The 11,957-nt window shown below is 45.5% G+C and overlaps 1 long non-coding RNA gene across 1 annotated transcript; it reads right to left on the reverse strand.

Annotated features, from left to right (window-relative positions):
* Nucleotides 1–306: 306 nt before the first annotated feature.
* LOC135824676 (uncharacterized) lies at nt 307–7,688 on the reverse strand. Its single transcript, XR_010554912.1, has 3 exons — nt 7,310–7,688; nt 1,064–1,246; nt 307–465 (listed from the first exon to the last, which is right to left on the reverse strand). It is a non-coding gene; the product is annotated as an uncharacterized LOC135824676 (long non-coding RNA).
* Between the last annotated feature and the right edge of the window lie 4,269 nt (nt 7,689–11,957).

Genomic DNA, 11,957 nt, shown 5'->3' on the forward strand with positions numbered 1-11,957 from the left:
CTTGTTAGCACAGAACAGAAATGCATGTAGTAATAAAGAGAACCTGGTAGAAATAAAAAACGAAGTTAGTTTCCAAAGCCAGACCCGAACTCAAAACATAAACATCGTCTTAGCAGTTGGATGCGTATCATGTTGATCAGCAGGCACGCATTGAAAGCAGTCTATGCATACAGAGAGTAGCGTGTCAGTTATCCGAAAACCTGGGATCCGGACCGGTGGCTACACCCCCTGGGGTTTGAAGGAATAATCCTCCCATCATGCAGAGCTCGACTTCATACTTCATCGCAGTCAGGCACTTACTGTTGCAAGTAGGCATTTGTAGAGTTCCATCAGCACTGCACGTTGCTGTTGCAGATCCATTCATTCTATAACCAGTATTACACGTGTAATTCACACTCTGAAGATAGGACACCATTGTCTTGTCTGCATTGCCATTCATGAGTGTTGGCACAGTGCACATAACCACTAGCAGAAAGCAAAAACAACAAAAACGACTTAGTAGCAGTGGTAACCGCTTCATGCAGCTATATTCATAGGAAGTGCTTTAAGTTAGAGCAGATTGAGTATTTCCCATTCTCTCTGCAACAACATGGAATTCATCAAGTCTTACGTCAGAAAGACTTTTGAATAGAATGTTTGTAAATATTCGGCAAGAAGAAGAAAAACCCGTAGTACAGATCCCAATTCTGCTTCACCGGTACTCCACGGTGGAGATTGATTCATGGTGAGTTCCAACACTTGAATCGTATCTCAACTGATACATTAGGATTGCTGATCAGCGTACTTGCACTCATCATCTCGTGTGCGTGTGTGTGTGCATAAGTGAGACAGTGTGCGTTTCAGTGCTCATGTGTGTGTGTGTGTGTGTGTGTGTGTGTGTGTGTGTGTGTGTGTGTGTGTGTGTGTGTGTGTGCGTGTGCGTGTGTATGTATGCGTGCGTGCGCGTGTGTGCTTGTGTGTGCATGCATGTTCATGAATGCCTGTGTGTGTGCATGTGTTTGTAATCTAAACCGTCATGCACCTGATTATCTTCCTGCTGTGCAAATTATAAGACATGGCATACCTGTGCAGTTTGGAAGAGCTGTCCACATTCCATTAGCCTGACATGAGATAGAGTCAATGCTACTCATACTACTAGCCATAGTCAAGCCAACACGACACGAAATGCCAAGAACAGTTCCAGGGTCATTGGAAAGCGTATCATTGTATAGGTAACCAAGGGATGCGTTGAGCTGGGGACATGGAGCTGAAAAGACAAGAGTGTTTTTTTTCAAAAAAGACTGGAATAGAGATTTCCATACATGCAAATGCGAGATACCGTGTATTGTTTGATCAAATCCAAATAAGCGAGTCAATGTTGTGTTGAGTGCTGTGTAGGCCTAGACTTGTGAACGCGGGGATGTTAACTGGCACAGGGCGCAAGCTTGATGCACACCAACGGATTTCTTTGAGCAGCAAGGTAATTCAAAACTCGATAAAACCGGAGCTTTTCGGTTTTACAGGTCAAAATGCGATACATCCCAGTCAAAATGATGCCTGAAATTTGTGTTCTTCTCCAAAATGCGATAAATGTCACTGATGCTGCAGTGCAGAACGAAAAAGAAAATATGAAAAATGCACTTCCTGAAATTTCCACAAAATGGATTTATCTCGTTTTGAATTGGAGCCCTTCATATGTAAAAAATTAATAAAATACTCAATCTGCGGACAGAACTATTTCGTCCTTTGTGGAATACAATAATAAAAATTGTCATAGTCGAAGTACAGTGCTGTTTTACTGAGGCATTCGGTTTTTTCATGATTTTTTGGTCATGTAGCTTCCCCTTTTATTGATCTTCGCATATTTTGAGCCACACAAGTTGTGTGGAATGTTACTTTGCGTTCTTGAATCGTGGTTTGACCGTATTGTCCAATGGTCTTGCCAGTATCGTCTTCAACATGCATGAACATCCGCCAACGTCCTTCACAGCTGAGACTTTCAGCTTGTGCTTATCTTGGTAGCGCTCACCTTCCCCTCCTTATGTTATTCCTATAACTTTGAACCTTTCAAGTTGGAAGGCTGTTGGAGTGCGCATCCAAGATGTGCTAGAGCTGTTGGGCAGTTAGTTGTAGAACGTCAGTACCGTCGGTCATTGTCGTGCAGTATATCGCATGAGCTGATTGTTTAGTAACTGGTGGTGTTAGTGGACAGTATAGCGTAAGTTGTAGTTCCTTGGTCCTTTCTCTTTTGTATAAATTAATCCTTGTATCTCCATCCGAGTCCATTCCTGCACACCTGATGAACCGTCTTTATCTATACGGCGAAAAGATCGTCGTGTGAAAATGCTCCTTGTTACCGCTGCTTATTGCCCATCTAAATTGTCATAGTCGAAGTACAGTGCTGTTTTACTGAGGCGTTCGGTTTTTTCATGATTCTTGTTTGCATAGCTTCCCCTTTTAGGGCCCTATCACACTGCGTTGAAAAGTCGCGTTGGCGTCTGCGTTTTCTTAGGTTTTTGACTGTCGCCTAGGAAATGTCATCACGTGACGTTATCGCGATCGCGTTGGTTTCCAGACGCACACCCGCAGACGCAGACGCAAACCAGGGGGGGGGGGGGCGAGGGGAATGGGGGGGGGGGGGGGAGGGTGGTCAAAACCGAATCACGTAAACGCAGATCGGAATTTCTTTATCGCAGCACTTCCTGCATTGTTTTTGAGTGTTTTCAAGTGATTCTCAAGTGTGCTTTTCAAATCTTCGTTTCCATCTAGTTGCTGAGGTCGGCTAGGGTACTTCTACTGTACTACATTTACTGTACTCCTGACGCACCTTGATGGCTGCCTCTTTGCCTGTTTTGATTGACATCGCCGAAGTTGTTTGGAGAAGTAACGTTTCTCCCCGATCTCCTTCGGGAGAGTGAACCGTTTTCATCAAATGGAGTGAAGGAGGGAATGGGGCGAGGGATGAGAGAGCACGAACGGCCAGTGTTGAGTCGTGACTAGCAGCTGTTCGGCTGGTTAGTCACCCTGAGTTCCGTCAACGCGGGCATAGAGCTGATGCGAGCCCTTGGCGGAGGTTGTGCTGACTAGTTGGCGGCGGCTAACCTAGCTGGACGATGTGCCTCAACAACGGAACTGCCACCCCAACACAGGCAACGCAACGCAACGGTTGCAGTTTTCCTATCGACTCTCATTCCCCGCAGCACCACTGGCAAAGGCCAAAGGAGCAGAAACAGAACACTTCTCGATCTCAGGAAACTAAATTCAACATCCACGGTCACCTGGAGATCGATTCCCCAATTTTTTTCCCGCACACACAGTTTTTGACGCAAACCCTGAAAATAGCAAGTATAGTATGATATCACGTCTTGCGTTATTGTAATAGGTGTATGTATGCTACGACCTGAATACTCACTATTTGTATTTCCCGCTCGTTCCCCTTATTAGCCGGGAGCAGCTAACATTATCCAGTCTCAAACGCAAACGCAAAAGCGCCTTAAACAAATGCAGCGTGGTAACGACCTTATTGATCTTCGCATATTTTGAGCCGCACAAGTTTTGTGAAATGTTACTTTGCGTTCTGGAATCGTGGTTTGACCGTTTTGTCCAATGGTCTTGCCAGTATCGTCTTCAACATGCATGAACATCCGCCAACGTCCTTCACAGCTGAGACTTTCAGCCCGTGCTTATCTTGGTTGCGCTCACCTTCCCCTCAGTGTGTTATTTCTATAACTTAGAACCTTCCAAGTTGGAAGGCTGTTGGAGTGCGCATCCAAGATGTGCTAGAGCTGTTAGCCAGTTATTTGTAGAATGTCAGTATCGTCGGTCAGTGTCGTGCAATGTTATCGCATGAGCTGATTGTATAGTAACCGGTGGTGTTAGTGGACATTATAGCCTAACTTGTAGTTCCTTGGTCCTTTCTCTTTTGTAAAGAGGATTTGCACAAAACTGTTTTCTTGTTACATTGATTAGTGAACCTACGTAACAATGGAACGGGGACTACTTGAACCTAGTCTTATATGGGTAACTAGAAGTGAAAAAAGGGCAAAAGAGCAAACCGAGAAGGTGATTATACCTCACATATTCAGCGGGGGACAATTACAACAGGTGACAGTATGCGTGTGTGAATCGTCAGCATCAGCAAAACAAAGCAAATCTGAACATATGCAAGGAAGTACGGAAGGAAATGTGAATGGAATTTCTTGTAGTCTCCATTCCATTATTAACCCTTTTACCGCTAATGAGATACCTCATTGAGAAAGACCCATCCAATAATGACGTATACACATGTCATAGTGTAAAAAATCATTTTCTAGACTTCCCCTTTTGTGTATAGTCGTTCCTGGCCAGTTGGTATAGTCCCTGTGCCCCGTGCGAAAGGTAGTGGGTACAAATCCAGCTTTAATACGTGAAATGTCTTTCTTTTTTACTTTTTCGCGCAAGATGTTTCAGCTAAAATTGCCGATTTTGCCATATTTTACGCAATTTCGGCGAATTTGCCAGAAATATCACGCATTGCTTCTTATTTTGGGTGCTATATCAAGTTAGTCAATGTGATGGTAGTCTCTCCAGTCTTGGCTTCCCAAAATTCCAAAAGCTCACTTGCCAGGACAGTAAAGTTGTGGAACTGGCCATTTGCCTTACTTTTAGGCTCTTAGCATTTTTGCCCAGTGGCTAAATAGCACATCCATGTAGCGGGAAAGGGTTAAGTAGATTCACTGACGAATGTAACAAGAAAGCAGTTCTGATCAAATCCTCTCATTCCCTTTCATTGTCACGGTGCCTTGCGATCATCGTATAACTTTTTACACATTCATGTCGACATATAGGAAATGTTTACAGTACAATTAGACCTCCTTGTAGCTACCATAATTACTATATTAAAACTGCTGTCTCTGAAACGCTTGTTTACAAATTTATAGGAAAAAAGAAAAAAAGAAAAAGGACCAAGGAACTACAAGTTATGCTATGATGTCCACTAACACCACCAGTTACTGAACAATCAGCTCATGCGATAACATTGCCCGACACTGACCGATCGTAATGACGTTCTACAGGTAACTGGCTAACAGGTCTAGCACGTAATGCATGCGCACTCCAACAGCCTTCCCACTTGGAAGGTTCTAAGTTATAGAGATAACATATAGAGGGGAAGGAGAGCGCAACCAAGATAAGCCCGAGCTGAAAGTCTCAGCTGTGAAGAACGTTGACGGATGTTCATGCATGTCGATGATGATACCGGCAAGACCATTGGGCAATACGGTCAAACCACGATTCACGAGAAATGAACGTCGTGTGAAACTGCTGCTTGTTACCGCTGTGTATTGTCTATCTTAATTGTCATAGTTGAAGTACAGTGCTGTTTTACTGAGGCGTTCGGTTTTCTTGATTCTTGTTCGCATATTTTACACTTTTATTGATCTTAGCATCTTTTGAGCCACACAAGTTGTGTGGAAAGTTGCTTTGCGTTCTGCTGTGGTGGTATCTGCATTCTGGCAGTAAAAAAGGTGCTCAGGCTGGGAGCAAGGGAAAATCCCTTCTCAGTGACGCGGTGAAAGCTGCAAAACGTACGCAACGGTAACGTTAGTTTATCGGTAGTGCGAATGTCCCTCACAGTTTAGCGCCATTCGCAGTTTGACGGGGTTCGCGGCAATCTGACCGCGAAAGCGCCAACTTTGAGGAAATCAAAATGTCACCTTAGTGTCATCAACATTTAATGGTCTAGGTCATCCACAAGAGAACATTTCATATACAAAATCTGACCAGAACCATTCAAAATAGGATCCCAGGTGAAGAGTTGAGATGCAAAAACCCCATTTACGTAAAATTTGATAAAATGTGATTTTCTGCTCAGTGTCATCAAAAGATCGAGAGGCACAACCAGGCATAATTTCACATTCAAAATCCGACTAGAACCATTTCAAAACGGGACACCAGATAGGGATTCAGATACGAACTGCACATGAACAATACCCTTTCGGGGGAAAGTGATGAAATGGATTTATCGGGTTTTGCATTGCAGCTCTTCAATTGCACCTACAGAACTATTGCTTAAAATTGTAATGGACTAGACCCAGATGGACTAGCTTATAGTGTTGGAGAAACTAGGGATAACCTGTGACATCATGCTACTGTTAATCTCGCTAATAACGACTACGGATACAACGACAATTCGCGAGTAACGGCAGAATTTCCATACCCAGAGCAAAGTCCATTCTAACGGTATACGTACCATGAGGCTTCGGGTGTAACGACAATTATTGGCGAATAAGGACACTTTTCTGATGCCGCGTCAGGCGAAATTACTGGTCAGTCGGCGACACGCGTTTTTCACAAAACTTTGCGTTTCACCTGCTGGGAGAGCACGCGTGTACTCGAGTCTCATCCTGAGCAGGTTGTTTTCTTCTTTTCTTCAGCTCCAGTATAGCCGTATATTTCGTTGCAAAGCCGTCCTCGATTGTTGTGTTCGTTGTTCAAACAAAGTGGACATTCAATCATGAAGGCAGAGGAGATAGGAGCCTGATTGGAGTTTCTCGTGGCATAGAACGGCCACACAGAGACACTTTGGGATTTTCTGAATATAAAATACCGTACGCACGATGCTGAGATCAATTTGTGCGATATCAAGTTGTTTGTGATCTACCACATCGAGCAGAACGGGATCCAAACACAAGCTTACCGACGGTTAGGCTGCCGACCTGACTGGACAAATGATCCCTGGCTTCACCAGACGCCAGAAGTCGGACACCATGTCCTTTGCCGCGACGTCCATCTCCAAAAAGAACTCCATCTTCGTCGTAAAAAGGCTTGAAATACCCAATATTCAACCGAGATTCGCGGTCTCACCCTTTCTCAGATCGAATCATTTTTTTGTTGTAGCAGTTGTAGGGCAGATCCCCACCACTACTTCAACAGAAGATGGCTCCAAAGCATGCCTGGAACAAGCCATATCGAGGTTGCAAGCCATCCCTCTCAGCAAGAAATTCGAAATTTCAATGGTGGAAGATATACTATGAAGAGAATTTCAAAAAGTATGTTTCGCAGAGCGATCGCTCAACCTACGTCATTCAAACTTTGCAGGATGGTTCAGACGTACATGCTAGGCATGGAACCACAGAAGATGATATCATAGCTGACACACAGAGTCACACACACAGCAGATTCGTGTGCAAAGATACTAAATTAGTGGACGTCGTCATCTTCGTCCCGCTGATCTCAAATGTACTATGACGTGCTATTTCGCCTGACGAGCCGAGTGTCGTTATACACAAAGTTTACTCTACTTTCTTTTAAATGTAACGGACTGTGGATTATGTTTGTCTAAGAACATTACCTCGCAGGCTGATGGTGTACGTTGTTGACAAAGGTGCAACTGCTTTATCACATCGGTCCAGTACACCTGTCGGAGGCTGTGGATTTTGACCTTCTACAAACCTACATTTGTAACGGGTCGGGTAGGCAGTAGTGCAGGTCAGGTTGAACATAGCGCCAGCTGGGTGGGCCCTGTTAAACATGATACCCGAATCTTTCCCGGTGAAACTGAAAGTGGAGTTGACATACTCCAACTGTCCATTTGGAGATGCTCCATTCGTTGTGTTTATTGTCTTTGTTGTAAGACTTATAGTGGATGTCCAAGTGACACTCATGCCTGGTGAGCCCAAAGTATTACAAGGAATTTCATGTTCCTTGTCAGTGTAACTGAAAACCATTGTGGGAGAGATGACAGTGGTTCGGTGTTGCTTTGCTGCGTGTTTGAAAAACGAAAAAAATGTCAATGCAAACAAACAACATAATAAGATGGTGAAAAATGCTCTTAAAACCTTTTAAAAACGTAGTAAGTCCCTCTATTTCGAAGAGCTTTGCTCGCGTATTAGTCACAGCAAAAATGTTACAAATGGTGGGCTGAAGCCAAGAAAATTGCCCAAATCAGCAAAAAATGAGCGACCATTCCAACTCTGGCAGATGATTCTGGAGATGCGGCTTGTGATCCCTCTAAAGCAGAAGCACTGGCCCATAGCTTCAAAATTCAGTTCGCCCCCAATCCATCATTCACCCCAGGTACTGCTACCGTACCGCCAGCACAGCTTCCACTAGATTTCCGCTTTCAATCGCCAAACATAACCCAGCACGAAGTCTTCCACAAGTTTCAGACTCTGCCCAAGCACAAGTCAGTGGGCGGGGATATACTAAATAATAATACCACAGCACGCATACAAAGGCCAAAGAACAATGCATGAGAATACACTGAAATTAAGCCAAGTCCGCTTCTGTCTCCAGTCAACAAAAACTCATCTGCAAACAATGTCTGATCTCCATTTCGACTTGTCTGCAGCAAATGCTCGTGCTCCTTCTAGGTCGCTGGCATTCTTCAAAGGGATGTCATGCCCTGCCAGGTCCTTTATGATGGTGGTAGGGAGAGTAGCCGCGGGACGGCCCCTTCGTCCACGTGACCCTGCTTGAAAATAGCAGGACATCGCAAGGCAAGGGGGTGACTGCTCACTCATCCTCAGCACATGGCCAGTGAGGCTACGGCATCGCTTGGCAACAAGCTCCGACAGTGGCTGCGAGCCACATCTGGAATACAGATCATCATTCGTAATTCTGTCTGGATATCGCACTCCCACCAGGTTTCTGAGCTATCGGCGGTGAAAACAATCCAGGCGCTGAAGGCCTGCCTGGGGTACTCCCCAAGTCTCACAGTTGTAAAGGAGGACAGGCAGCACAAGCGAGGTGTACAGCTTGAGCCTGGACCTTTCTGACACATGCTTGCGCCGCAGCCAGAGGCTGCACATACTACCGTATGCCTGGGATGCCAGCGAAATCCGACTGTCGATATCCTCAGCGCGCCCCCCCCCCCCCATAAGAGAGCCAAGCTGCCTGATGCTCCGCCAGGATGAATCGCCTGACGTAAAGTGCACCCATTCCGTTTTTTGCTCATTTACTTTTAGGTTCCAAGGCTGCAGTGTCGAGGATATGACGGGTAGTGATTCCTCGAGCCAAGGTTTACTGGTAGAGTAGAACGTTATGTCATCAGCGTACCCGGTTTCTGGAGGGATGCCTCCATCAGTTATAGGTCACCTTGGGAGTCTTGCGCGACATTCTTGCAGGGCGGCTTCAAGGTAACAGACGAACAGCACGGGACTTAGACTGTCCCCCTGGGGCGTGCCGATGGTGGTATGGAATGCCTTGGAAGTGGAGCTGCACATACGAACAGATATGGTGGTGCCATACAGAAGATGCTGTATCATGTGGACTTCATCGCGGCCAAGGAACGAGCTCATAACATCCAGGAGCTTGGCTCTGTTGATGGTGTCAAATGCCTTTGACATGTCTAGCCCCAAGGCATGACACTCCCACACGTACCTCTGTGACTTGGCCGATAACCAAATTTGGGTTATCATTGGGCGGGGATATCACGAACTTAATACTGAGAGAAATGGCACCCGTAATCACGCAGTCCCTGTGCAACCTCTTGAACACCAGTCTCCAACTTGGACAGCTACCTAATGACTGGAAGTCGGCTACAGCCATACCTATCTATGAAGAGAACGGCAGACCTGCATAGCCAGCTAGCCACATGCACATCTCCCTGCTGCCGGCTGTTGCTAAGATCCTGGATGCCATCATCGCCGAGCACTCTACCAGCTTCCTCAGTGGGCAGGAATTAATTACTGACCACCAGCAGCAGCACCAGTCTCTTGCAATCCGACATTTGATCAGCTAACTGTCCGGTCTTCAAGAGTGGCTAAAGCACTCGACAAGGCGCTGGCTACAACGCTCTTTTCTTGGATTTCGCAAGAGCGCTTCACAAGGTACCGCACACCGTGCTTCTCTGTCAGATTTCATCCCCTGAAGCCGTTTCTTGGTTCTCCAAGTACCTCGAGGATCGGTCCTTCTGTATCAAAGTTCTCTCTGCCAAGTCACCGACCTACCCAATTATCCCCAGGGATATCACCTTGCCCTCGTTCTTTTCGTTTCTTCTCGCACCGTACCATCTGATGTCACTGCTGATGTGCTCCTATTTGCTGATCACAGTACTCAAGAGAGAGCAGCCGGAGGACCTAACCAACAACCGACTGTCCACCTCCTCCAGGCCGCTACTGATGCCATTCTGCAGTCGGCTCATTCAGTCGGAGGAGGATGCTTCAACCCCTCAAAATCTTGCACCATGCAGGTCTCTCCTAGAAGTCGAGCAGAACATGCCCATCCTACTCATCCGACCCCGCACCTGAGTATGTAGGAATATGACGTGTCTGATGTCACGACCCACCACCATATTGGAGTCATCTTGGACTTTCACCTCGACTTCACCAGCCACATCGCCACCATCACAACGAATGCAAATGTACGAAAGCACACAAATGCAAACGCAAACAGACGACTGAACAAAAAATTCCAATGCATTCAAACACATGTACGCAAACACAAACACATGCAGGCATGCAAGAACAGACATGCAGAAAAAAACACGCGCACACACAAAAATGTCAACGCACATAAGCATACAAGCATGCAGATTCAAACACCAGCAAACTTAAGCACGCACACTCTTGGATGTCCTCAAACGTGGACATAAAGCACGCCAACTTGGAGGTAATTACTCAAACCGAGCTAGTAACTGTGTACAGTCAACTTCGCTTCTAACGACACTCGGCGGGGCATCAGAAAAGTGTCCTTATTGGCGAAGTGTCGTTATACCCGAAGTCTCATTATATGTGTCACAGTTAGATGGGACTTTGCTCTGGGCATGAAAAAAATCTGTCGTTATTCACGAATTGTCGTTACGTGCGCAGTCGTTATTAGCGAAGTTGACTGTACTGGGAAAAGAGGTAAAATATATGCCTGGAATTCAGTGCGTTTATTTTGCCTGTAGAAGAGGCTTGTCCCACTAGTAGAAATATATTTTACCTGAAAGGCTTGGAACCATGACCATAAAAGCTAAGATTACTACAGTCCGTTCATAGAAAACTGGCCCCTTAACTTATTGCTGTCTCTCGCATATACATGTAGTTGCAGATAATCGTGAAAACAACAGTACATGCTTGTGTGACCCGTGCAATTATTCCTTGCCAAATTTGAGGCCAGAAAGGTCCAAGAACAGAGAAATAGAAATACAGCCAGGTTTAACCAAATTAGGACGGGTATGCCATTGCAAAATGTAGGCAGAAGCAGACCCAACCCAGATTTTTAAAGGTTTTAATTGGGTTTTTGATCCTCAATTCGGCCAAAATCAGACTTTCAAAAGCCAGATATTCCTATTCCTATTTCAATCCTATTTACTCGGATGGAGAGCCAGGGATAAATCTATAGAACGGAAAAGGATCAAGGAGCTACAAATTACGCTATAATGTTCACTAACACCATGGCTGTTGGAGTGCGCATCCAAGTGCTAGAGCTGATAGCCAGTTAGGGCGCGTTCAGACTACTGATAAAGAGGGACCGATTGAGAAAGTTTCCAAGGTGATTTGATCGTTTGACGTTGCTGGCACGCTACCAGGGGAAAGGTTTTACTGCCGCGACTGCTGCCGCAGTAAAATGTTTCCGGCAGTAAAAAGAGTACTCAGGCTGGGAAAAAGGGAAAATCCCTTCTCAGTGCTGCGGTGAGAGCTCCAAAACTTACGTACCGGTAACGTTAGTTGATTGGTAGTGCGAATGTCCTTCACAGTTATCGCCATTCACAGTTGACGGGATTCACGGTACCGTATTTGCTGGAGTATAACGCGCACCCATGCCTGTTCGTGCACGGACATTTAACAATATGGCGTCGTTTAGTGCGATTTACGTAACGCGGTACAAACCTCATGAATACGATGGGAGTTTGCGTTTTGGGATGAAACCCATGTCACTCTCCGTGTGGTTCCACGATTTGGCAAGTCAAACCAGGATTTATTATTTGAAAGCGCTCGAGCGAGATACTCAATATCCAGACAATTTGAGAGAGAAGGAAGGTAAAAGCAACTCCTGCCATGGTCAACCAGCAT

This window comes from Sycon ciliatum, chromosome 9 (assembly GCF_964019385.1).
Source record: "Sycon ciliatum chromosome 9, ocSycCili1.1, whole genome shotgun sequence".
Taxonomy (NCBI): domain Eukaryota; kingdom Metazoa; phylum Porifera; class Calcarea; order Leucosolenida; family Sycettidae; genus Sycon; species Sycon ciliatum.